Here is a 25,429-nt window from a genome sequence, read left to right on the forward strand (position 1 = left end):
AGTGAAAAAGTTGGCTTAAAAAACTCGACATTCCAAAGACAAAGATCATGGCATCTGATCCTATCACTTCATGGCAAGTAGATGGGGAAAAAGTGGAAACAATGTCAGGTTTCATCCTCTTTGGCTCCAAAATCACTGTGGATGGTGACTGCAGCCATGAAATTAAAAGACTCTTGCTCCTTGGAAGAATACCTATGATAATTCTAGACAGTGTATTAAAAAGCAGAGAAATCACTTTGTTGGCAAAAGTCCATCAAGTCAAAGCTATGGTTTTTCCAGTGGTCATGTATGGATGTGAGAGTCATAACGAAGTCTGAGTGCTAAAGAATTGATGCTTTTGAACTGTGGTGTTGGAGAAGACTCTTGAGAGTCCCTTGGACTGCAAGGAGATCCAACCAGTCCATCCTAAAGGAAATCAGTCCTGAATATTCATTAGGACTGATCCTGAAGCTGAAACTCCAATACTTCGGCCACCTGATGTATGGAACTGACTCATTAGAAAAGACCCTGATGCTGGGAAAGATTGAGGGCAAGAGGAGAAGGGGGTGACAGAGGATGAGATGGTTGTATAGCATCACTGACTCAATGGACATGAGTTTGCGCAAACTGAGGGAGATAGTCAAGGACAGGGAAGCCTGGAGTGCAGCAGTTCATGAGGTCGCAAAGAGTCAGATATGACTTAACGATTGAACAACAACAACAACATCTTAAAAAATTCTTTTTCCTGTTCAGCTTGGGGCATTTCCATTACTTTTTCTTCTAGATCACCAATCCATTCCTCTCTGTTATCTAATCTACAATTGATTCCTTTTAGTGTATTTTTAATTTCAGATGTTGTATTCTTATGCTTTGCTTGGTTCTCCTTCATATTTTCTCTTTGTTGAAATTCTTACTCTGTTCATTCCGAGTTTGGTGAGTGACTTTATGAACACTGCCTTAAACTTTTCATTGTATCAATTCCTTATCTCCACTTTGTTTAGTTCTTCTCCTGAAGTTATGCCTTATTCCTTTGTTTAGAACGTGTTTCTCTGTCCCCTCACTTTACCAGTTCTTTTTATTTCCATGTGTTAGGTTGGTTCTGCTTTCTGACATAAGAGAAGCGGCCTTGTGTAGGACATGTCCTGTGGAGCCAGGAGCGTGCTCCCCTCTTGTCGCCAGAGCTGTGTGCTCGAGGATTCTCCGCTATGTGGGCTGCTCCTTCTGTGTGGCAGGGCTGATTACTATGGGCATGCTGGTGTGCAAGGATGGGCCGTGGCTTGGTTGACTGCAAGGCTATGCCTCGTGTGGTGACTGTGGGCCCGCTGTGGCTACCTGCATAGTTGGTTGCATGACCCAGGAGGGTGTAGGGTTGGTGCTGGCCCACTGGTGGGCAGGGCTGGTTCCCTGGAGCTAATAGGCTAGAGATAAGATTCCAAAATGCTTTCCAGTACTGGTGTATTGTGGTAGAATAATCTCCCCAAATGGCTGTTGCCAGTGTTTCTGTCCCCAGGAGTAGTCCCAGTTGCCTCCTGCCTCTTGGATGCTCTCCAATATCAGCAAGTGGGTGTGACCCAGAGTGCTTTCAAACCACCGCCTCTGTACTGGGTCTCAGAGTGTGTAAGATTTTGAATGCATTCCTTGAGAGTGGATCCCTGTTTGCTACAGTCACCTGGCTCTCTGACACACAGACCCTGTGTTGTATTGTGTTGCTCACTCTACCAGTCATGTCCGACTCTTTGCAACCCCACGGACTGCAGCACACCAGGCCTCCCTGTCCATCACCAACTCCTGGAGCTTGCTCAAACCCATGTCCATCGAGTCATTGATGCCATCCAACCATCTCATCCTCTGTCGTCCCCTTCTCCTCCTGCCTTCAAACTTTCCCAGCATCAGGGTATTTTCTAATGAGTCCACTCTTTGCATCAGGTGGCCAAAGTATTGGAGCTTCAACTTCAACATCAGTCCTTTCAAAGAATATTCAGGGTTGATTTCCTTTAGGATTGACTGGTTTGATCTCCTTGCAGTCCAAGAGACTCTCAAGAGTCTTCTCCAACATCACAGTTCAAAGAATCAATTCTCTGATGCTCAGTTTTCTTCATGGATACTCTCACATCCATACATGACTACTGGAAAAACCATAGCTTTTACTAGAGGGACATTTGTTGGCAAAGTAATGTCTCTGCTTTTTAATATGCTGTCTAGGTTGGTCATAGGTATTCGTCCAAGGAGCAAGTGCCTTTTAATTTTATGGCTGCAGTCACCATCCACAGTGATTTTGGAGCCCCCCAGATATAAAGTCTGTCACTGTTTCCATTGTTTCCCCACCTATTTGCCATGAAGCAATGGGACTGGATGCCAGGATCTTAGTTTTTTGAATGTTGAGTTTTAAACCAGCTTTTCACTCTTCTCTTCCACCTTTATCAAGAGGCTCTTTAGTTCCTCTTCACTTTCTGCCATAAGGGTGGTGTCATCTGCATGTCTGAGGTTATTGATATTTCTCCCTGCAATCTTGATTCCATCTTGTGCTTCTTCCAGTGTGACATTTCACATGAGGTACTCTGCATATAAGTTAGATAAATATACAGCCTTGGACACAAGCCCTGCTTGCCTTCAAAGTCAGATGTTCTGGGGACTCATCTTAGTGCAGGACCCCCTCGCTGTGGAACCTAGTGTGGGGTTCAGACCTCTCACTGTTTGGGGAGGTTCTCTATGACTGTGACAGTCTTCCCGTTTGTAGGTAGCCAATACAGGGGTGTGGGCCTTGCCTATATCTCCACCCCATCCCTGTCTCATTATGGTTCCTTCTTTATGTTTTCAGTTGTGGAAAATCTTTTCTGCTGGTGTCTAGTTCACTCTCACAGACAGTTTCTCTGTAAGTAATCATAATTTTGGTTTGTTTGCGGGAGGGGGTGAGCTCAGTATCTTCCTATTCTGTCTTGGTGACCTCTAGTGACAGAGATTTACCTTTATAAAAATATGACTATCTCCAGATGTTCTTTTAAAATATAGAGTACTATATTGAGTTGGCCAAAGTCTGAATGAACTTTCTGTCCAACCCAGTATTTACTGTTACTAGAACTTAAAAGAAAACATAGCTGAAGCAAAACTGAAGGAATTGTGAACATCAGACATTAAAAAAGATAAACGAAATTATTTCCTAGAAGATCCTTCAAAAATAGAAAAGAAAGATTTTGAAAAGCTTCAGAGTTGATAATCATTTTTTTAAAAAAAGGTATGTTTAAAATTTTGAGTTTGTTTCAAAGTTTCGAGTTCAGTTTGGTGACTCTCCTCTTTGAAAGATGAGACGTTGATGAATTTCCCTCTTGTCTCAGAGTTGTCAGTTATAGTATGACTTTTACCTTGAAAAGAAAGTGAAAGTGTCTCAGTTGTGTCTGACTCTCTGCGACCCCATGGACTATACAGATCATGGAATTCTCCAGGCCAGAATCCTGGAGTGGGTAGCCTTTCCCTTCTCCAGGGGATCTTCCCAACCCAGGGATCGAACCCAGGTCTCCTGCATTGCAGGTAGGTTCTTTACCAGCTGAGCCACAAGGGAAGCCCCAGAATACTGGAGTGAGTGGCCTATCCCTTCTCTAGCAGATCTTCCCGACCCAGGAGTCAAACTCGGGTCTCCTGCATTGCAGGTGGATTCTTTACCAACTGAGCTGTGAGGGGAGCTTTTTACATTATCCAGCTTTAACTAAAGTCATAATTTGCTCTGGTATCGTAATTCTCTAGATCGTTTGCCCTTTTTCTAGGTGTAGATGAGTTCTCTGCTCAGCCCTAGTTCTTTTTCTCCAATCTCTAAATTCCTGAGTTTATAATTATTATTGCTGTTATTATTATTTTTTATAAATTGAAAGGATTTAATTATGAATAGTTACTTTTTTTCCCCTAAAAAGTCCATATGTTCTGTATTTTCTCATGTACTTAATGTTTCAGAATGGCTGCTTCTTGCCTTTACAGAAATAAGCTGGCTGAGTGTCAGATTCTAGGTTCACTTTTTCTTGCTTTTGGAACTCTGAGATGTCAATACCTTTTATTCTGGCTCTGAATGTTGCCGCAGAGAAGCCAGAGTCTGGGCAGATTTTCCCATTGTGTGTTGTTTTGCTCTTTCTGCTGCGGTGTGTGAGGATTTCTCTCTTAACTTTGAAGCTTTGTAATTTAATTAGGATGTGATATGTCTTTGTGTTGAGGTTTTTATATCAGAATTTGCTGACACACATTATGTTCTTTTAAAAATTTTTCTCAGGTTCAATTATTTTTAATACAGGGAAAATTTCATGTATTGTATCTTTGAATACATGTTTTGTTCCCTATATTGTGTTTTGTATCATTTGTTGTGTTTTCTTCTTTAGGAACTCCAATTATACCTGACAAATTGTCTCTTTTTTATAGTCAATCTGTCTCCCTAATAACTTTGATTTCTTTGTTTTTTAAAATCCATATTCATTTTTATCACCCTAAATCTTTCCTCTAGTTCTGTAATTATATTACCAACAGTATCTATTCTGTTCCTCTGCAATAATACTTACGGGTTCTAATTTTGTTTTCTAATATCTATTTCCATCTCATACTATATTTTTATCATCTCATCTTTTACTTTTAACTTTATTTGATTCATGTTTCTTTTAAATTTTCTCTGGTTTCAAGCAATAGTGGGCTTTCTCTCCTGACCCTTTAGTGATGCACTTGTCTAGTTCAGGCTTTTTTTGGGGCTTGTGCTCTGTTCTCACGGCCTTGCTTTCACGGCTTCTGCACTGAGTCGTTCCATCTAGGTCATGCACAGCATCTTCACTGCTCTGACCACTGTACCTGAGACTCATAGGTTATCCCCTTTAGCTGCAAATGGTGTCCGCATCTTTCCTTTCAACCCACTGTCTGAGGTGATGATGTGGCAGGTGAGGGCATCTCTGGGTGATATTCAGGCTTTGTCAGAGTAGCTGGGCTCTGCCCCCTCTTCTGTGGCGTTATGGAAGAGTCTGGGGTTTACTGCACCTGACCAATCAGTGAAACATTTCATGCTACCCAGGAATCCTGTACATCCTTACCTTGGGCCGTTTCTCTGAGCAAACTGGGTGGCCAGATGCACGGCCTGACCTTTGCAGGCTACCCCTAGGTGCAGTTGCAGTACCAGACGATACTTTCGTCTGGTATCACCATGCTGAGTGGAACCTTTCCATGACCCAGATCCAGATCTTCCCCTCCCCCGTCAGCTGGTTGTAGAGGTCACACCCCATGCTGACTCATACCTACGGACTCAACGTAAGACTGTGACAGTCGTGTTTGGCTCACCACTTTGTATAGCTTGCCTCTGTTTAATACCCTTTCGTGCCTGACCCTGGATGCCCGCAGGATGATGTGTGGCTAGTACCCAACTTGCTTGACTTGCTGCCTCAGAGAGCACCTGGTGTGGTGTGGGCAGCTTTTGTGGCAGTCACTTGATGCTCCCTGATCAGAGGCCGAGTTTCTGTGTGGCTCACATTCCAGGAACTGAATTTTGAATAAAGTGTGTTTGTTTGCAGCAGACAGCATGGCTTGTTCCCACACCTTAGGAATCTGTGCTGTAACTCTCCTGGTGGGACTGCGCTGCTGTTAAATACCACGGATATGGCTGGCATCTGCTGAACCAACTGGCAGAAACGACTGCCCTACCTCCTGGGCCTCTGGCAGAGCATTCTCCTACTCCGGATCCTACTTAAAATCACTTGTCAAGTGGATCAGAGCAGCATTCTGAGTGCAGCGCATGCTGCTTCAGAAGCTGAAAGGCTTTCCAAGCACGGTACTTATGTTAGTGGTTGAAGATGTAAGGTGTGCAAACGTACCTGAGACCGCAGGGCCAATGTGACAGACCCTGGGATCTTTGTAGTTTCTCTTCCGTCTTCTTCAGGACAGTTGTGGACTACGTGATGTTCTGTGAAACGTGCAGATGGTCAAAGGTTGCCCCAAGCACGGACTCAGCCCTTGGGAGAGACTGATGTGCGCTGTCACCTACCCAGCTCAGCTGCTCAGTCGTGTCCGACTTTGCGACCCCATGTCGTCTACCCACCCAGGGTGAATGGATGGGATTCTGGCTCTTCTTCTTGATGGGGATTAAAGAAAAACCACCACAATATTGTAAAGTAATTAGCTTCCAATTAAAATAAAAAAAATCCAACAAATTTACTAGCTCAATATCTGCGTTCTACAGAGCAGAGGCTCTGTTATTCTGTTCTAGATAAAGACAAAGATTTGGCACAGAAACTGTAATTGGGGTGAAACTCAGGTAAGTCTGAAGTGATTCATCACCATGATTCACTGTGGATTGTGCAAGTTCTGGGGGACCCAGCGGGCCCCGATTGTTGCATTCTTTAAGTTTTTGAGAATAGAACTCATTTCTGCCTTTGCCCCCAGGATGTGGTATTGTTTTTGGTTGGTTGAGTCAGGGGATCAGGGACAATTTCAGGGCCTGGCATTTGGCCTTTCCTACCTTGCTAGCTGCTAAACACGTCCATCTGATTACTCATGCAGAATGCTGAGGAAATGACCACTTGGTGGATCTGTGGACTCACCACAAGAAAGATTCCATTTATTGAAGCTCCAATACTTTGGCCACCTGATATGAAGAGCTGGCTCATTGGAAAAGACCCTGATGCTGGGGAAGATTGAAGGCATTGGGAGAAGGGGGCGGCAGAAGATGAGATGGCTAGTTAGCATCACTGACTCAATGGACATGAATCTGAGCAAACTCCAGGAGACAGTGGAAGACAGAGGAGCCTAGCCTGGTGTGCTACAGTCCATGAGGTTGCAGAGTTGGACATGACTTAGTGACCAAACAACAGCTACACTTTACTCTAATGAGGGATGGGGAATGATGATGCTCCCGTACGAAAGTCACCTCAGGTGCTATGTCCAACGGCATACTAAAGAGACAGGTTTTCCCCTTCCCGGTGCACTCTTACCCAGAACTGGAGTAATGGTTATTGTTTAAACTCCCTACGGCATTTCATTGCAGGGTCATTCCTCAATTGATGGATTCTGGGTTTGAGAACTGCAACAACACTTGGGCTGCCTGTTGGTGTGATTTATCTCTATTTTCTGCTCATTTTCATCCATTTTTGCCCAATACCTTTGTCAGCCACCTATATGTCTTTTTCCTATGATGGTCTATTGGGAATCACCACAAGTCCACGTAGGTCAAAGCTATCCCGTTGCCATCCTAACCTTGCTTTCTACGTTGCCTCTGAAGATTGAATGTTACTGTATGGTCTCTGCTGTTCCCAAATCCTTCTGTCCTCGGTGACTCTGTGGTGCCAACTCCCTTAAAAGATCCATTATCAGCGTCGGTTTCAGAAGATAGCCACCACTGAACTTCTTAACGAAGCCCGTACCTCCCCACCCTCCCCAACCCCTCTTTCCCCGCTCCTTAGTGAAGGACGTTTCCTATGGATTTTCTCAACAGATGTGGTCATATGGTGAAAAACTCAGATCTTATGGATAGATCCATTCCAACTTGCCCACTTCTCTGAGATCAAAGATCTGAAGCCCTTGTTTAACAAGGCCGCTCTTATATTTTCGTATTACATTTAAGATGAGAATTCTTTCTCAAGATTCTAGAGGCCATTTCAGAAGTTACTAAGACAGACTCTCTGAACCTGACGAAGAGTCAAAACTTCATCCAGTTTCATATTCTGTGTCCCTTCCGCACCTACCCTTGGCTCAGTACCATTGGGATCCCCTTGCAGGCAAGCCTTTCTCGATACTGTGGGCTCTTGTAGGTCAGGTCCTTCTGCTCTGCTGGTGAATAATTCCCTTTCCTTAGCAGGGTCTAATGAGATTCAACCTTGGGTTATTGTCCTAGCGCCTAGAGCGGGATGAGGGAATAGATCTTGAGGAGGGAAGATGTTGTCTTGCAAAGGTTTGTGACCATGGGGTCTCTGAATAGAGTTCAGGCAAAAGGATCTTCCATCTTCCTGAAAGAAAGTGAACTATTGTAGGCAGAGGGTTCAGGGGAGTCCAAGAGTTCACTGTTCTGAAGTATCCACTCAGATGTCTCTATCCCAAGTCTTGGGGGCCCAGTTATTTTCTATCTAGGCCCTGATTTTGGCTTAGGAGACCTCAATCCTCTCTGGAGACTTGCTGCTCTTACAGTCAGATCCTGGGTCACACCTTAAGCATGGTCTGCTTTCCAACGAGGAAGGATGATCTGTTTGGACATTGCCACAGAGGCCTTCTGATTGCCGTGCCATACCTCAAATTGGGTAATTAATCAGCTGATCTGAGCCTGTCATTTCTCTATTTAGCTCACCAATAGCATTTAGCAGCATCCAACCAACGGTACAGATCTTATAATTGCTACATTCTATAGCACACACTCACGCACACACATGCGCACACACATGCGCACACACACACGCGCACACACACACACACACACACACACACACACGGGGCTTCCCAGGTGATGCTAGTGGTAAAGAACCCAGCTACCAATGCAGGAGACATAAGAGCTATGGGTTCGATCCCTGGGTCGGGAAGATCCCCTGCCTGGAGGAGGGCGTGGCAACCCCCTCCAGTATTCTGGCCTGGAGAATCCCGTGGACAGAGAAGCCTGGCAGGCTACAGTCCATAGAGTTGCAAAAAGCTGGACATAACTGAAGAGACTTAGCCCACACACACTGTATCTCAGATTCTAGACCTATCAATAACCTAATGCGTCCCTTTCCACCGAATGCAGTCAGGTGTGGCTTCTCCTAGCCGCCCTTCCTAGATAAGGGCGCAGCCCCAGCCTGCGAGCGCCCACAGCGGTGCTCAGGCACAGCCTGCCTCCTCTGGGGTCCTCTTGGTCGCCACCACCCCTTCGTGACTTTGGCCACTGGAAGTCTGCCACTTGTTGTTTGTGTGACCGTTGACTGCCACTTTATGTTTACAATTCCTCTCTTGTCCTTGCAATGTTTTCAAAGACAGCTGTATTCTTTCTAACTTTTTGAATTATATTTTATCTATCACAATGGCATGTGTTTGAAGCAGGTCAGGTTCCAAAAGAGGAATTTACAACTCAATCCTGAGTGAAGACCCAGCCAGTCTACATTTTAAAGTAGTTGATGTCTCTAAGTACATAAGTTTTAATCATGCTTTTTTGGTTATGTGGCTTTGTTGACACACGATGGTAGATTTATTATATTTTTTGAAAATCTACAATGTGTCAGACATGGTGCCACGTACTTTACAAAGATCGTTTCATTTAATCCTAGCCCCATATAATCTTCACTTTATTTTCCAGATGAGAAAATGGAGATTCAGAAGGTAAGCAAGAAAATAGCAGACAGTGAGTGGAGACAAGGTTAACCTGGATCCTGTGACCCTCCAGGACACTGTCCACTGTCTCCCCTTCATTCAGCCACCCATTCCTTCCAATACCCAGTGATCAGCTCAGTGCCTGATATTTTCAACTGTGTTGGTGATTCACTGCCAGGATAGTGGAGCCCTGGAATTTGTGAGAATTTCTGTAAGTTGGCTGAGGAGTCAGGAGATGCCTTTCATCCCATAGACACTTGTGCAAATTAATTTAATGCTCCCTCTCTCAAGTCTGGGGCATGCTTTGGTGGAGTTCAGTCAGTGTTTGCATTGAGTCATAACAAGGCCTGTATTTGATTTTCAGCAAATATTGACTGAGGTCCTACAGAGAGCTCTCAGGGAGAAATTAGAGGGGACTACCTCCTAATAATAGGATTTGTATACATAATTTCTCAAGTGAGACTCATGAACATTTACCTGGAGCTACTGGGGGTAGAGTGCCAATACAGTGGTGGGACTTGTCACCCCTTGGAGAGGAGGTTTTTCCCTGCAACGATTTGGCAAAGGAGTGCTTGCCAAGCACCTCACCTTGTTACCAGGGGGCAGTGGAGCAGGCTGGAAGGACCATTGTTTTACACAGGAGGAAATCAAAGCCCAGAGGTAATTCATCCTTTACTCAAAGCCCTAGAGAGAATGCTTGCGTCCATGTCTCTGGTCTCTTGGTCAGTGACTCTTCTGACAGTCCTGAGAGTATAAGCTTGACTGTAAGAGGATTCCTAGCCTGGAGCCAGCCTGTCTTCAGGGAGGAGGGTGGGGCTCTGGGGTAGGCCAGGGCAATGCTGGGCTGCAGCTGGAACCCTAAGGCTTGTTTCAGGAATGGGGATGAGAGGAGGGCTGTCAGGGCTCAATGTGTTGGCTGCTTGGCTTTGGGGGAGGACTGAAAATGCAATTCCATCTCCAGTTTCTAAAGTAGACTGTGGGGTCAAAACAGGCTTTGAGGTTAATTGATGTGTGGTCTTTATAATCAAGTAAAGTGAGGGATGAATTTCCTCAGCTGAATGGAGACTTCCGTTTTGGGCAGGTGAAAGAGACAGGCTGGAACCTGGGGCCCTTTGATGCAGTGCTTGCATCTTGACAAATGTCTCTTCAAGCGACAAAATACAAAGAAACTATAAGGGGCTGAAAATAACTGTGTGCATGCGCAGTTGGGGCAAATTCTGGACAACAATTTACGAAAAGACCAATCCTGTGCCTCTGCCCCCACAAACTGCCACTTCTGAAGAGCTGGGAGCAAAACCAGGGTGTCTGCCCATGACCCCTGCACACACCACCAAAGCAAGCCACCTAAGCCTCCCCCCTGGTCTGACCCTTGACATACACCTACCCTCACCCCGTATAAGGAACCAGCTCATACCTCCTCAGACAGTGAGCAAGGGAAACTTTTCTTCTTCCTGTGGCCCATGAGACCCAGGGAAGCCCTGACCTGAATTTTTTGACTGGCTTCTTATCAATTCCTCTAGGTTACGGAAGACCGAGAACCCTCGTCGATATCTCTTTTGCTCATGTCTAAGTACCCATTCCTCAGTAGGCGGGATAACCCTGAACCCAAAGACCCTAGCCTCACTCACGGCCCAGGGGAGAGCCTCCTGGGCTGGTCCAGAGATGGCTTTGCTGATGGGTGTCCTGGCACGGCACTTTGTGGCAAGGCCCAGGCTAAGCTTTGGCCACGTCAAGGCTGGTCCTAGTATAAAGCGAGCATGCTGCAGAGACAAGGCCATGGACAGGTGGCAGGCTGAAAGAATTTTAAAACCAGGCAGGCCTGGGCATAAACTTACTCTGCTACTCACTAGCTCTGTAAGTTTGGGCAAGTTCCTTAACTTCTCAGAGTCTCCATCTCTTTAATTATAGAAGCAGCAAATAATAGTGTTGGTTTCATAGTGTAGCTGCAAAGATAAACTGAAAGAATAAATGTGAAATTCTTACCCTCGAGTCCAACACAGAAGACGTGCCCAATAAACGTCAGGGGCTTGTATCACTTTTCACTTGTGGGCTTCTCTGAGGTTTGACTATCATGGCAGGACTATCACATCTTCCCTCTTGCTTGTCCAAGAGGGGGCACTCTCTCTCTGTGGATTCTGCCATCTCTTTGCTGGGGACACCTCAGGAGAGAAGGGCTCTTAATTAATACCTGGGAGGGTCTCCACTGGCTTGGCCACTTCCCTTTCACTGTCATGGAGCAGACCTCTCTGGATAAGCACTTACGCCTCAGGCATGCTGCCTGCTTTATTGTTTGTGGATGTTATCTTTTTCTTATTAGTTGTCATTATAAGATGCTTAAAGGGGGCAGGTACTGGGAAGTGTGCAAACCATCATCAATGACTGTGTTCATACCCTGCGACGCCTTATGTCTATGACTGTGTAGCCATGATCCAGGCATTTCAGAGATCACACAGGGAACAGACATGGTGGGGGTTACTGGGTTCTTAGGTCAAACCAATTTACCCAGGGGTCATCCACAAGGACTTCCCTTATGGCTCAGCTGGTAAAGAATCTGCCTGCAGTGCCGGAGACCTGGGTTTGATCCCTGGGTTGGGGAGATCCCCTGGAGAAGGGAAAGGCTACCCACTCCTGTATTCTGGGCTGGAGAATTCCATGGACTGTATAGTCCGTGGGATCGCCAAGAGTTGGACACGACTGAGCGACTTCCACTCACATCCATGGGTGAGCATGACAAAGAAAAGGCTTCTGTAGTTGGAGGCAAGGCAGCGAGGAGATCACCAGCCACCGGTCCCCACTCTGTGGCAGGGAGCACTGACCACGTCTGAGAAGCCAGCTCGCCAGGGACGTGGCTCTGGCAGCAAGAGATGACGCGGTTCAGCGTGGATCGCTGGTGCTGAATTGAATAAGGGGCCATCCCTTGATCATGTGGAAGATACCAGGTCAGATCTGGTTTCCTATACAAGACTCCCTGAAAAAGCTGACTTGGGTCTTGGTAATGACTATGTGTCCAGGGCTGGATCATAATACACTTATGCACTGCAGCTATGGTTTGCCAAGTCAGAGCTTTTTAAGAAACTGGGAGGGGGTGTGTGGGTGGTGGCGGGGGTGGAGGGGCTTCTGCCCTAAGACGTGTTGTACCTCTGGACCAAGAGGTGATGTGTTATCTCTGTGTTGTCCTGTCTGACCTTGGCCACATTAGCAGGCTCTGACTTGGAGAGGCTGGGTGTTGAGAGGATTGGAGAGGAAGAGGCCAGCTGTGCATGCTGAAGATACTCCCCAAACCTCCCAGGAGTTTTGTGGAATCCATCTTTACATGCCCAGGGAGGACCAGAACCTTGGGGATTCGAGTCCAGCTGCAGTCCAGTGTCCACAGGGGAAGCCCAGTGTCCACGGGGGAAGCCCAGTTTCCAGAGGCATCAGGACTGGTACATGGAGATTGGTGCCGGATGATCTTCAGTGAGGTGTCCCACTGAGAGCATCTGTGCAGCGTCTGAGGAGGTGGCTGACACAGGCTTTGTCCTTGACTGAGCCTTTGACTCGGCCGCATTCTGTGTTTGATCAGCTGACACCGGGGCATTCTGAAACACCACCTTAGAGATGGGAAACAGCCGCCCAGAGCTTGGAGGCTGAGGGGCATCAGACCCAGTCGCCCCCAGCGTACTGATAGAACGGTCAGCCAGGCTGGGGTGGGAGCGGGGAGAGGGAGAGAACTGAGGTCCGTGGGATAGCTGAGCAGGCTTCTGTGAAGGTCCACATGCCTATGTTTGATCCTGTCAAGGGGACCTACGTCCATCATCCCTCCAGGGTCGGGCCTGGTCCTCAAGGCTCCTTCTTTCCAAGGTTAGCTGCTCTGGAGACAGGACCATTTCTTGGAGTCTGAGGGAGAAGGTGGTACCAACAGAGACAGCCCCTTGAACTGAAGGGTGTGCCAGGATGTTATTTTCAGAGTATGGATTCAGAAAATGTGTTCAGTTAAGTCAAAGAAGGCTGAGTAGAGATCAGACACACAGAAAAACCTCTCATCCTGTGTGCAGACTCTGAGTCCCTGGGGCCCTTGAGGGGAGGAGAGGGGTCTCTAAGGCAGGGGGACAGCTCTGGCAAGTCACACCCCGCCCCACCCCCACCATCAAGTGGGGGTGAGTCTGTGCTTTGCAAGAGAGCTCCTCAGTGCCGGTCACAGAGTTCACTGGAAATAGGAGTGGCTCCGTAATGCTTGTTTACATGAAATTAAATGAATGCATGAGTGAATGAATGAATCTGAGATTATGTAATCCAGTTATTCCACAAAAACAGACTGAATGTTACAGGTGGCATCCAAGTCCCTATGCCAGAGGAGTCCAGACCCCTGCGCTGTGAGGAGGCCAGAGCGTGATTCTCCCACACGCTCTTCCATCCGCCTGCAGCTGCCTTTCTGGAATTGGCAGAGTAACTGAGGAGCTCTCTGCAATCTAAAGGGGCCTGCATGTACTTACTCTGTTGCTACTTTCTTGGGGGTGATGGCCGTCTTACTACTTTGGGTAAACTCCCTGGCTGACATTGCTGCCAGCAGGTGGTGGGAGTCATCACCAACACAGAACCGGCACAGATGAGTGCAGAGTCACTCCTGGGAAGGGGCGGGACTGAGTGTCTGTCTGGAGAACGATGGCCTGGCTAAGATGCGCGCTCCAGGGAGGGCCATCGTCTGTCCTTAGGAAAGTGAACTATAAACCCAAGGGCACAGGGTCAGGCTTCAGGACAGCTTGCTGCTTCGCACTGTCCAGGCCTTCCTAAACTTCTGCGTGGAACTGCAGGGTTGCTTGGTGGCCTCTTGGAAGTTAAAATGGAGCCTTATAGATATAGCTGGTGAACATTTAAAGCTAAAGGGACCGTGTGGGGTCTAATTCCACTCTTCATCTAATAAATGAAACTGTCTACCATTTACTGAGCACTGACGGTAAGGTAGGCTGAGAACTTCACATGCTTTGTCTCATTTAATTCCTTCAGTGACCTGATGACAGACACTGCTACTAGGTGCATTTTTATTGATGAGGAAGCTGAGGCATAGGGAGGTTCAGGAGTGGCAGAGCCAGAGACCTTCAATCCACACCTGTGGACCCTCACACTGTATGCAGAACCTGGACATTCTGCTCTTGAGGAGCCTGCTTTCCTTCCCCTCCCCTCCACGCATTAGTGGAAGAGTGCAGAGACATGGCAGAATCAACATGGAACTCCAGAATACTGGGATGTTCACACCAAGTGTAGGCAGAGAGTTTCAGGTCCTTGTGCCCAATGTTCTGCAGGTTTGCAGCCTTGTTTAGAGTGGGGATTCTTCTCATGCCTTGCCTTCCCAGCCTGAACCTCAGTGGGGTTCTCAAAGCAGGATGTGAGCAGAGTAGCAGATCCCTGGGGAGTCCCAGTTACAAGCCCGCGCCCCCCCGCCACCCCCAGCCAGAATCTCCAGTGGTGCAGCCAAGGAATCAGCCATTTCACAAGCTCCTTGGTGGGAGAAGAGTCACAATGTACTTATTTGACAAAGTCCTTGCTATCAAGGATTTATGAAGAATGCCTGTAAGTCAAGGAGAGAAAGACAATTCAGTAAGAACATGGGTAAAAGAATTGAACAGGTACTTCACAAAAGAAGATGTATGAATGGCCAATAAGTACAAAAACAGATGTTCAGCATCATCAGCTATCAGAGAAGTGCAAAATTAGATAACAATGAAATACAACTTCACATCACCAGAATGGCTAAAGCTAAAAAGACTGACAATAACAAGTGCTGGTGAAGAGGCAGAACCACTGGACTCACACTGCGCGTGGAAACATGCAGACGTTTTGGAAAACTATTGGGCCTTTTCTCATAAAACTGAACATCTACCCACCTTCTGAGCCATCATTTGCACTCTGGCTATATATCAAGAAATATGGATGGCTTACGTGCACCAAAAAGACAGAAATATGAATGTTCGTTGAAGTTTTATTCATGATAAACCAAACTGGAAAGTCACCCAGGTGCTTATCAATAGGTGCACAGATAAACAAATTAAGTCCAGCCACACAATGAAGTACAACTCAGCAGTAAAATAGAAAACTGGTGATGTGTGCATCAACAGAGACAGATCTCACAGACATTACCCTGTGCAAAAAAAGAGAAAAAGCCATTTAAATGCAATTACCTGGAGGAGGAAATGGCAACCCACTCCAGTAATCTTGCCTGGAGAATCCCCATGGACAGAGGAGTCTGGCAGGCTGCAGTCCATGGGGTCGACTGCAGTCCATGCAGTCCAAAGAGCTGGACACGACTGAGCGACTAAGCACAAACACAAATGCAATTAAAAAACTAATTGACAGTGATAAAAGAATAATGGGTTACTTTGGCAGGGAGCTGGATGGAACTTCAGGGTACTAGAAATGTTCTATATCTTAATCTGAATTGTGGTTACACAGTGTATGCATGGGTTAAAATTGAATCAGACACTTGAAATACTTTACTGTATATTATACCTCAAAAAAAATTTAACAAACAAAATCCTAGTGGGAGAAGGACTGGGTCTTCCTGTGGCCTTTCCATAATGAACAGGAGTCGCCCCCCACCCCCCCACCATGGATGTCCCCAGGCCCACGAGCCTCTGGAGCTCTCCTCTACCATCCGCGGTGCTTGCCAGCAGCCCTCTCCCCATTCCCCAGCCAGAACCCCGCAGGTCCTTGGTTTCAGCTATTGGGCTGGCAGCGCGGCCTGTGATATCAGCCTGGTAGAAGGAGGGAACTCTGGCCCGAACCGCCGTCCAGGGGACTCCAAAAACCTGGAGCTTCCTGCATGCAGGCCTCTCTGCCTGGGGTGATGTTGGGCACAGTCCGCCAGGCTCTGGGCTCCTCATCACAATACTAAGAGGGAAAGTCACTGGCCTGGTATTTATTTCCCTTGTTCTTCAGACCAGGTGAATCCAGACCCTTGGGCCAGCACATGGCCCTCTGGAGTCACATTGCACTCCTTCCAGCAGGATGCAAGTAGCAGTGAGAGCACTTGGCCAGGTTCCCGAGCTTTCCAGGGCCGTGGGTCACTCTCATCCAGGCAGCAGGGGTCTGCAAACCATCTGGGCCCTTCAGAACCAGGACTCATTCTGATGTAGCCCCCAGCATGTACTTTCTTGACTTCAGCCTCCTGAGCTCCTCTGGGGGGCACTCAGGATAGGAATAAGCGCATCCATCTTTACCCGAGGAAACTGAGGCCCAGAGGAGGATGGTCCAATGTCATATAGCTGTTTAGTGGCAGAGATGGGACCAGGGCATGGTCTCTAATCCCAGGGGGGCACCCTGCTGACCTCCTCCCTCCCCATTCTGCAGGCCGGGGCATCCTGTCTCCTGCAGGTCTCTCCAGAGTCAGGAAGGAAGGTTTCCCCCATGGTCTACCCATCTGATCATCCTGGTGGCTAAATGGAGGGGCCAGCAGAGACGGAACTAGCCTCTCAGTGGAGCCTCAGAATCAAAGAGAGAACCTTCAAAAGGAGCAGGAGGGCAAGTCAGACCCAGAACAACTCTGATTTTCTCCTCTTTGAGAAATCTTGCAATTCTGGCTCTGGCTGTCACCCAGGGAGTCAGAGCTTGAAGACGCTGTAGAGCCCCAGAGGAGGAGGACACAGGGCCTGGAGGAGCTGGTAGGGGCACTCGTCCCCACAGGGCCGGCTCAGTCCCTGAGGGCCAGCCCTGCGGTTCCTTCCTCCCCGGGGCACCTGGTGGGGGAAATGCTTTCCCATACATCCTTGTGATTTCAGGACACTGCAGAAGGTGGTTCTTGCCCCCAGTTTACAGGTGGGGAAACTGAGGCTGCAGAGACTTGCAGGGCCTCCCATGGGGTTCCTGCTTAGGATTCACTGTTGCTTCCCTTTAAGGCTGATGGAAAGGCCGAGGCGTTTTCTCCCTCCTGCCGGAGCTCAGGCAGAGGCGGCTCAGCTTCATCCCCCTCACCTCCCTGGGCACTGAGCTGGGGAGCCCAGCTGAGGTCCTCAGCTCTCCACGTATGGCATTAGTTTGGGGAGTGGAGAGTGTTCCTCTCTTCCTGTGTGGATGAGGGTGGGGCTGAAGCTTGGGTAAGTGACTCTGCCTCCTGATGTGGGATCCAAAAGGGGAAAGGCAGCCCAAGGACAGTAGACCTGAGGGGGTCCAAGGTGACCTTGAGTCTGGCCTGAGCCCACAGTCCCTGCCCTGTGAGAATTCCCCATAGCGCCTTCCCTCCCCAGGGCTCCCTGACCTCAGCAGTACCTGGCTTCTTTGCCCGGGCCCCTCTAACTCCCAAAGGCTTAATCTGCTGCAGACCCACAGGGACTCGCTGGGGGCCTGTTAGAGGCTGCCCTGGGTGGAAACTGTCTTATGCATCCAGGTCCCCCTGTCTCAGATGCATGTGTGTAGTGAATGCTCAGAAATATTCATGGAGAGAAGAAGGCATGAAGATTTGTTGAACACTCAATGCGTGCCTTGCGTTTATCCTGATCTTCAATTTTAATCTCTGCTCCTTAGGAGTTGGTTATTTTCCCCATTTTGCAGATGGAGGAATCAAGGCTCAGAAAGGTTAAGTAGGTGGCTTGGCCAAAGTCCTCACTGGTAGGTGAGGAAACCAAGACTCAAAAGCAGCTGCGCCTCTACTCCATGGGCTGGAGCTGGGCCTGTCACTCACGAGCTTTGCCATCTTGCCTCTGGCCCACTATCAGGCAGTGGGCATTTGTAATTTCTGCCCATTCCTCCTCTGGGGTCCCCCTGCCTGCTCCTCCTCACTGGACACTAGTCCTGGGCCTTGGGCACACATGGGAGATAACAGACACTTTCTGCCCTCATAGAGGCTGCGTTTTAATGAGGGAGCAGGGCGTGAACAAGGAATAACATACCTAAGAACAGTAATTCAGATTCTGGGGTATACCATGAAAGAAATAATCAAGGTTTATGTGACAGAGAATAATGGTGCTTGTGGTGGTGATGATGGTGGCGGGGCTAGTTTAGATGAGGAAGTTAGGACAGGCCTTTCTGAGAAGGTGACATTTCAGCTGAGACCTGCTTGATAGGAAGAGCTTGGGAAAAGAGTTCCAAGGAGATAGAGCAGCACATGCAAAGGTCCTGGGGTGCACCTGGGCTTGGAGATTTTGTGGCACAGAAAGACCAATATGGCTGGGCCATGTGACTGAGGGGGACAGGGGGAGCTGAAGCAGAAAGGTAGTAGGAATCAGATTACACTGGGCCTTTCGTTAAGTCATGTGCAGAGAGTAAATTTTATTCTCACTATGGTAGAAATCCACTGGAGGGTTTTCAGCAGTGGAGAGACGCGATTTGACTTGTCTCTGTAAAACATCACCCGGGCTACTGTGTGAGAATGCATTAGAGGGGGCGCTTGGAATGGGCTCTTGCGGTAGCCTCCATCATGGTTGCTGTGGTCTCAAAAAGAGACGAGGGTGACGGGGAGCCCGGGATGACCGCGGTGCTCTTGGAGAAAAGAGGACAGGTGCTTGTCTCCTTTTTTGCAGCTTCCCGTCCCCTCCTATCTTTCTTTCCTCCCAGCACCACTTCTGCCTGTCCTCCACACCCCTTCCCCACACGGTCATTGAGAACCAGCCACAGGGAGCCCGCCCCAAGTGTGACATTAGCATCACACCCTTACCAAACAGTGGATTGCTGCAGCTCCCCCACTAGCTGTGTAGCATGTCGTCGGAGGGAGACACTGTTGAAATCACAATGGTGAAGCTGCGGTAATAACCTCCTCAATCAGTAATCAAGGTCCTGGGCTCAATTTGGGTAGCAGCTTTATGTGGTAGTTTAATTCATTGTACACCAATTTCAGTTGTGCATTAATTACACGCGGTTGAATAGCAATTAACTAATCACCATGTCACTCCTTTCCCGTTAGGAACAACCTCATTAATTCCAGTCTGCAAGGCTGCTGGTGTCTTTTTGCCACCCCTCTGCACCCTCCCGCTCTCTTTTTGGCTGCTCTTGACTTATAATCAAATATGAAATTCATGCATTTTTAAATAAGTTCTCGGCTGTTTTTGCCACTGAAAAATTCATGGCATTACTCAGTCCCTTTAAATAATGTTTATTCATTATACATTTCTTGTCTGAGTTTGGTGCTGTCTGCTGGTACCGACAAGCTGTTGGGGCTGTCTTGGGGGGTGCTGGGGGCCAGTCCGGGCCATCCTGGGTGATGCAGGAAGGTCTTCCCGAGAGGCGCTGGTGGTCCCTGGTGGTCCCGGCAGTTGGGTGAATAGCGTTGCCCTCCTCGGGGTTTCGCTGAGGCCAGTCTGCCCTGTGCTCTGCTTCGCAGACACGTTTGTCGTTACCCCACTCCGTGCTCCTGCATGTGCGTGCCCCCCTCGGCTAGTCATCTTCCTCCATTTCTGCTTGACCGTGGGCCTGGCCTTCAGGCCCAGGTTACAAGCAGCTTCTTCCAAGATGCCGTCTCCGCCCCATAGTTCTTCCATCCAGACTCTTTGTCTTCCTTGGTGTGTGCAGTGTCGTTGTAGCAATTTTCACACTCATGTCCACAATCTGCATTTTAATCCAGCGCTCATGTCAAGGCCCTGGAGGGAGTCCCATCTGTGATCAGAGTTGCTGCAGCCTCCAGGGCCATTACTTTACTTGCTTTGAATGAGTTCCTGTGGGGCAGCCCTACAGGGGTTCTTATTTCATTTCAGAGATGAAACTCAGGAGAGAAAGGCTTGGGCAGAGTCGTGACAAGTAAGTGGACACAGGAGGACAGGAGCCCAGGCCCCTGATTTCTGGTGACAGAAGCTATCAGCCAGTATCCCTGGAGGGCCACTCCTTTTGAGAAATGAGACCCCTGCCAGAGGGCAAGGGACTTACTCCTATTTCCATGCAGTCAGTCAGCTCTGACTTCCAAATATATCTGAATATTTCCACTTCTCACCCCACCCCTGCCAGGCCTGATGTTTGCTGCTCCTTCTGCTCAGCTTTTTACTTCATCAGTTCCATGTCTTCATTTAGCTTCAGCTTAAATGCTACCTCCTCCAAGAAGCCCTCCCAGACCTCTTCACCTAAAGGGCTCTGCAGTCGCTCTGCTCCACATCAAGGGTTGTGATTGGCTTTGAAGCTGGGCAAACCTGAGTGTGAATGTTCCTTTTCTCCCATTTGACCTCAGTAGGCCCCTTAATTCTAGCCTCAGTTTCCTCATATGTAAAATAGGTATAGTATCTGCTTCCTGACCATGTGGCTAGAAAGCCAGGTAACTGTGGCAAGTGCCAAGCCCATAGGATGGGCTCATAAGGGCCGGTTTCCTTTTCCTGCCTCCCCCGAACATCCTCTTCACCAGGAAGAACCAGTGCCCTGAAGGTGGCTGGGCCCTCACCCCATCCCCTCCCAAACTGTGCTAGGTGTGGGCTAGTGTCATCCAGAAGAGGTGGATTGACTCAGCCACACTGTCACCCACATTTGCCCTCTAAGCTATGTCCGAGGGACTGACCCCGGGGAGCCTTACAGGATGTGACCTTTGACCTTTCCCTGATCTGCGCCAAACTCTCAGTCCCACCCTAATCCATTCCTGACGGCACTCCAGCCCCATAACACTCCAGTGCTAAGGGAGATCTCAGCCAACGTCGGTCCGATCCCTTCTGCAGGCTGTCCTCATCTGCACACGGGGTCCTTCACAACCTGCGCCCCCCAGCCCAGCCTCCTGTGCCATAAACGCACCCTCTGCCATCACCTGGCTCCCGTCCCCTGGGCTGCCCCTCACGTTCACACCTTGATTGCGCTGCCTCCTCCGGTGGGGTGCCCTTCCCTCCCTCTCTGAAAGCTCCCAGCTGCTCTTTGCTGTGATGCCCAGCAGGGACTCACAGGCGCCCTGTGGCCCAGGTCTGGCCAACCAGTGATGGGCCTGTGACCCGAGGCAGGTCATTCGGAGACCCTGTGCCTCGCCGGGTTTCCCCAGAAGCAGACCCAGGGGTGGGAAAGTTGGGTTGGAGCTGTGGGAAGGGCTGGTGGGGAAGACGGGGAGGCAGAGAGGCCAGGGAGCAGGCTGTTGCCGTGGGTGGCCGGGGCTCAGTCCTGAACGGCCCTGGGAGGTGCTGTGGAACAGGCCTCAAAGTGGTCCTGTCTGAAGGGCAGGGAGGCCGGGTGTTCATCCACCTGCTCCCGGGCGTCACTGGGGGAAGGCTGCGCCTGGGGACATTTGATGCAGGGCGCCTCTGCTCTGTTCTGCGGGGATGCTGGGCTCGCCCTCCCCTGGGACCAGAGGTTGCCCTTGGGCCAAGACGCGGGGACTGGCACGGGCTGGCCGGTGATGCCGAGGGAAGCGGGGACGGGGTGTGCACCGACTCCCACGTCCCCTCTCCCGCCCCGCCCTCCCTCGGCACAGTGCCGTCCGCCCAGCACCAGTCAAACCCGTCACGTTACTTGTCCTTTCATCCTGCGATGCTGCCACATGGCGCCTGCTTGTCTTCAGGGTGTGTTCTGATTTCCTTCTCCCTCTACGAACCATTATTTATTTATTTTTTAAACAACCAGCACTTCTAACACCAAATGTGTGGGAATTTTTTCCTCCACGCCAATCAGTTCTCCAGCTCTCTGGATACCAACTGGTGTCCTACAGTTCCATTCAAGTGCCTAACTGCCCAGTCAGGGCAGGTCCCACGGGCTCAGGGCTCAGTCCCACAAGACTGCCCATCACTTCAGGTGTCAGTCACAAGGCCCAAGCCACCCGTACTTCTGACCAACTGGCTATAAACTGGGAGCTCCCAAGACCCTCTCCTTTGATTAGAAAATGTGCTGGACTGGTTCACATAACTCGGGACAGTGCTTTACTTACTATTTCTGGTTGGTTACAAATGACGCAACTCAGGAAGAGCCAGATGGAAGAGACACACAGGGCCAGGTTGTGAGGAGCCCCAAGCATCCCTGCTTTCTGAGCACACCGCCTCCCAGCACGCGGACGCATTCAACAACCTGGATGCTCTGAACCCCTTCCTTTGGGAGTTCTTATAGAAGTTTCATTATGTAGGCTCAAATGAGTAAATCATTGGCCACTGGTAACTCAACCTCCAGCCCCTCTCACCTCCCAGAAGGTGGGGGGACCAGACCTCCATTGGTCCCCAGAAAGTGGTCAGATCCCCACTTTCCAAGAGTCCCAGGAACTGTGTGTCAGCAACTATGAACGAAGACCAAATATGTATTTCTTTTTGATATCACACACTCCTTCTCCACCAGGTTAAGGTCCAGTCTGTTTTCCACTAAAGTGACCACTCTCCCTTAGGGTATTTACATTACTTGCAAAGTGTACCCTTCAACAGCAGAATCCCAGACTGTGGGGGTGGGTAAGGGCTTTCCTTAGGGTCCCTAGTCCTCCTGGGGAGAGGTGGTTTTCAGCATGGCTGCCCGGATGATTCTGTCCCCACCCGCAGGTGGATTCCTTTTATTTCTCTGGCGAGGGTGGGGTGGGTGCACGCAGCCTAAGTAACCGTAATTAGAGATAATGTAGTCGTTTACACAGTGAGTGATACTATTTTATTTGGTGCTACGTTTTGCCCTAACTCTAGAAAGCATAGTGCTAACTGTCCGCCCACCACCCCCAATAAAAACCCAGACATTAAACCTCCCTCACAACTTGCTTTTTTGCTAAAGATTAAAAATGTTACTTCTCTAATCTGTTTCTGAAATGGCTTTGGAAATGCCATCATCAAGACCAAAATGCACCGGGCAGTAGTTAGAAAAGCAAATACTGGCTGTTCATTTGCCTAAGATTGTCCACAGTTGTGCTGTCTGTGAATAGCACCCAGTCTATCCCTCGAGTCTATGTGCATTTGGGAAATTAATTCTGACTCTCTTACGAGTGTCATTAGAGCGATGCACATGGCCATCAGCTTGCTCTATTTCTGCAGGCCAGCGAGGTCAAGCCTGTGAGTGTCTCTGTGTTGCTGGCAGGACGTGCGGTTCAAGGAGGGGGAGCAGGCGACAGGACAGAGGCAGCCTCAGAGGGCTGCTCCGGAGGGCCCTGTGAGCTTTGGGCTCTGCAGCCCAGGGCGAGGGCCCTGGCCTAGCCCCACATAGCTGCGTGGGAGCCACTTTCTTAGCCGGCCTGAGCCTCGGTCTTCTCATCTGTAAAGTGGGCACCAGAATAGCCCCTCCCTGGCTGCCTTGTCTGAGGGCTCAGGGGCGGGGCAGGTGAGGGAGCCAGCAGAGTGCAGGGTAGGAGTTGCTGGAGAACCGGGGAGGGGAGTCGGGGCCTGTGCCAGGGATGTGGCCGCGCTCCCAGCTCAGAGAGCCTCCTCGCTGCTGACCGCGCAGGATGAGGCCTCGGCCCTGTCTTGGAGAGCCTGGTTTCCGCCGCTACCCCGGCGGCCCCTAGGGATTGACTCTCCCTTCTGGGAGCCTCTCTTGTGCTGACCCCTCCCTCTGGCATGTTCTCTCTGCCAACTGTCTCCACCTGTCAAATCCTACCCATCCTTTAAGGCCAAACTCAAATGCCACATTCTAAGAGGCCTCGGGACATGTAGGAGCCTGGGCTCTGAAGCCAGAATGCTTGGGTACAAATTCAGGTTCTACCACTTGCCATCCTGACCTCGGACAAGTCACTTAGCTTCTCTGTGCTTCTGTTTTCTTATTTATAAAATGAGGCTGATAGTCAGAGGGTTGTTGTAAGGACTAAATGGGTTAACACATGTAATGCACTTAGAATAGTCTCTGATGGAGAGAAGCTCTATGTAACAACAGCAATAGATGGTATCTATTCTGGGAAATGTCTCTGACTCATGCAACTGACTTAATCTCTCCTCTTCTGGTGTGGTTGCCACTGTGTCCACCCTCCATCCAGAAGATATAGCAAAGAGCCTTGCTCATAGTAGGTGCTCAGTTCTCACTGAATTAAGCTGAAGAATGAAAGCCTGCTAAAGGAGAATGATGGGCTAGCGATGACGACTTCCTCCCTTGCTTCTAGCGCGTAGCCCTTTCTTCCAGGAAGGCTCTGTGGGGCAGCTGAGCCTTGGCATGGAAGGGATGGAGGGCGCAGATACAGCTCCCAGATGGCCCCCTGCCTGGGGCCAGGGCTGGGAGGAGCCTGAGCCAGGGTCTGGCTCCCCACCTGGGTGGCTCTTCTGCTCTAGCAGTCTTTACTGACTGCAGAGTGTCTCTTTCTGGGGTCCTGAGGCTGCCTGGCCTTTGCTGCATTCTCCCTCTCTACCAGGGAAAAAAGACCCTGTGAGACATCAAGGAGGACACGTGATCCCTGAGCGATGAACGTGCAGCGTATGTGTGCTCACCAGGGCAAGCGTACCCAGCACCCACCAAAGCCTCTCCTCTGTGCTCCATGCTTACTTATGTCTCAGGGCCTTTGCACCTGATTTCCCCTTGTGCCTGCAATGGTCCATCTCCAGATCTTCCTGAGATGTATCTCCTTCTCAACTTTTACATCTCTGCTCCTGCGTCACGGTCTTCAAGAGGCTTTTCTTGACCACTGTAGCCAAGGTAGAATCCCTTCCCCACCCCATTCACTGAGCCGTGTATATTCACTACCCACTTGTTATTGCTCTCCTTCTCTGAAACAAGCAGTGGTTTTGGAAATTTGTTCTTTGTCCTGTCTTGGCACATGGTAGATGTCTAATGAGTTGTTGAATCTATCAATTAATTAACAAAAGCAGGTTGAAGACCCCAAGGACCCGCTGGTTGAGCTGGTGAGCCCTGAGTGGCCCCGGACCTTTGTCATGTTCGTGGGACTTGAGAGCTGTGATGCTCTCAATTGCAGGCGGGGGTAGCTGGCCCAGTGGGCACCCAGAGTTGCCCAGAGCTCAGGACCTGCCCTTTTCACACGGCCGCCTAAAGTAGCATCCTCCACTCCCCGCTTAGTACCTGAAAGAGAGGGAGCTCGGGCCAGGCCTGTGCCAGGGCCGGCAGGATGGGGCTGGGGCATGCAGGGGCCGGGTGGGGTGTAGGAGGGGTGTCACACCCCTCGGCTGACGCCTTCTTTCCCTCCTGGCCACAGGTGCTGAAGTGCCTTGTTCCCTAGGGAGACAGGCCTCCAAGAGGGGACTTCCTCGCATGCCTGGACTTGTCACTGAGGCAGCATCTCCAGAGGATGGGCATCGGGCTCCACAGGAATGATGAGGAGGTAAGGCTGGCCTGAACTGGGGGTCCAGGGAGAGTGTGCTTCCTGGAAGCACGCCCCTTGCCAGTCGCTCAATGTGCCTTTCTGAATGGAGTTACAGCCCCG

General features: G+C 49.5%; 1 long non-coding RNA gene across 1 annotated transcript in view; it reads left to right on the forward strand.

The window, feature by feature from the left end:
• The window catches only part of LOC122420556, a 250,652-nt gene that overhangs the window by 60,852 nt on the left and 164,371 nt on the right, over window positions 1-25,429 (forward strand). Inside the window, exon 2 of the long non-coding RNA XR_006263317.1 lies at window positions 25,202-25,327. This is a non-coding gene — a long non-coding RNA (uncharacterized LOC122420556). The remainder of the gene's footprint in view (window positions 1-25,201; window positions 25,328-25,429) is intronic.

This window comes from Cervus canadensis, chromosome 18 (assembly GCF_019320065.1).
Source record: "Cervus canadensis isolate Bull #8, Minnesota chromosome 18, ASM1932006v1, whole genome shotgun sequence".
In the NCBI taxonomy this organism is placed as follows: domain Eukaryota; kingdom Metazoa; phylum Chordata; class Mammalia; order Artiodactyla; family Cervidae; genus Cervus; species Cervus canadensis.